This window comes from Peromyscus maniculatus, chromosome 1 (genome assembly GCF_049852395.1).
Source record: "Peromyscus maniculatus bairdii isolate BWxNUB_F1_BW_parent chromosome 1, HU_Pman_BW_mat_3.1, whole genome shotgun sequence".
Classification (NCBI taxonomy): Eukaryota; Metazoa; Chordata; class Mammalia; order Rodentia; family Cricetidae; genus Peromyscus; species Peromyscus maniculatus.
In genome coordinates, this window is record NC_134852.1 from 164191772 (window position 1) to 164193992 (window position 2221).

The following is a 2221-nucleotide window of genomic DNA, read 5'->3' on the forward strand; positions in this document are numbered from 1 at the left end:
GACAGTGAACATATGCAGCCCGCCAAAGGAGACTTTGTGACCTTCCTATAACCAGTGGCTGTCTCATTTCAAGCGCTGTGCTCTGCTGTTATACATGAGTTTGCATTATCTAGAATATTCTGTAAATTGAATCCACTATTTGTACCCATTTTTTTTTGGCTTCTTTTACTCATGAAACTCACCCATGGTTTGTGCACACTGCTGTTTTTTTTTTTTTAAATTTTATTTTAACAGTGTATTTAAGGATTTACTTGATGAACATTTCTAGTCTAGTTTTTTTTTTTTTGACTGTTATACATACAGCTGCTATGGGCTGTGTGGCCCTAGGTAAATATGCTTCCAGTTCTCTTAGGGAAGTAGCTAGGAATGGAATGGCTATAATTTTTAAAATTCATGAGTAGGAAATCAACCAACCCAATTAAAAAAAAAATAGGACACATGCGGTGAGTATGGTGGCTCGTGCCTTTAATCCCAGCACGTGGGGAGCAGTGGCAGAGGCAGGCACATGTCAATGAGTTTGAGACATACGATGTTCCAAGCTGCCTAGGGCTACAGAATGAGACCCTGTTTTAAAAAAGTGAGTTAAAACTACAGTGTGAATGAAATCATGGTACAAATAAAAAGTGATACACATCCACTGGAGTGACTAATGTGGAAAAGACTGACATATCAAGAGTGGGTTGGAATGGCGGTGGGAATGTGAAGTGGTAAAACTGTTTTGAAAACAGTTGGGTATTTTCTTGAAATAGAAAATATATGCTTACCATACAATTGTTTTGCTTTTTTAGTTCCTTTCTTTTTTATTTGAGGAAATCTTGCAATGGTCCTCAATTTATTTCTTCTAAATTTATCTCCACTTTCCTCTTACTATAAAAAAAGAAAGGAAGGGAGGAAGAAAGAAAGAAAAAAAGAGGAAGAAAGGAAGAAAGGAAGAAAGGAAGAAAGGAAGAAAGAGAGGCAAAGGTCACCTTTTCCTTCCATTTTGGAGTATGTTTTTCAGTTCCAACGAAGATTTTTGTTTCCATATAACTCACTTTCCCTTCAAGTTTTTTCTCTTTTATATAATATTCTCTAAAGTCAATTTAATTTGGAGGACTGAAAACAAACAAAGTGTCCTAACTGAGAGGTGGGACATCCCACACCACACTGATGGCTACAGTGGGACACTTACTGTCCTAACACAACCAAGTTACTTTATTCATCCGGCCTCAGACTCTACATTTGTCACTTGCCAACAATGATACCTTCTTTGCATCGTTTTCATGAGGATTAATTGAATTAATTCACATAAGACACCAGTGTTTAAAGCATACCTAATTAATAGGAAATGTGATTATGTGTGTGTTAAAGAAAAACTGTGTTAACCACTCACACATGTACAGCTTCTTCAAACATTCCAACGTCTTAGAGGAACTGTGTATTTCTCACAGTTATATCCTAAAACAACTTTATCAGAACACATACTCTTAAGGAAGTTAGGACGTACCCTTCTTTCAGAGGCAGTGAATGTTGCAGAATGTGGTGGGTGTTACATGTCAAAAGAAAACATGCTTAGTTTGGCTTCTCGTCTGGCACCTTCTAAGCAGACCGGAAGTTGTTCAGTAGGGCATCTAGAGCAAGAGCCGTTAATGTGTAACATCTGGTTTCGTCTGTGAGAGACAGGCAAGTGTGTGGCCTCACTGAGCCTCCACTTCTGTGGCATGCAGATCATGGCGAAGGGAAATTGTGGGGATTAGAGTAATACGTAAAGGTCTTCACATACAGGCTGGTTAATACGCTATGCTGATTAACTTAGATCAGCTAAGTGGTAACTGAACTGTAAATGCTTACCTTAAGAGAGATGGTCATTGAAAATACCAACTCTGAACAGTTAACAGAGATGTTAAGGAGACCAACTTAGCCATCAAAACCTTCCATTCTGACCCTCATCTACGCAGCACACGATGGTCTGTGGGAAGCAAGAAGGCAGGCCATAACTCAGGTTTAGGAGTTAAGTTTTATTCAGAAACCAGATTTTTTTAAAACCTCCTCCAACTTCTGCTCCATCTTGTGATTTTTTTAAAAATTTCTACTTAATTATTGGGCATATGTTGATGGAGATTTGGCAGAGTTCTAACTTGTTTGAGAAAAAGAATATAATCTATACCCATTGAGAAAAATAATTAAAACCTAACAGTTATTTGGGAGTGAAGGGGCTGCCTTAAAATAGATGAGACACTAT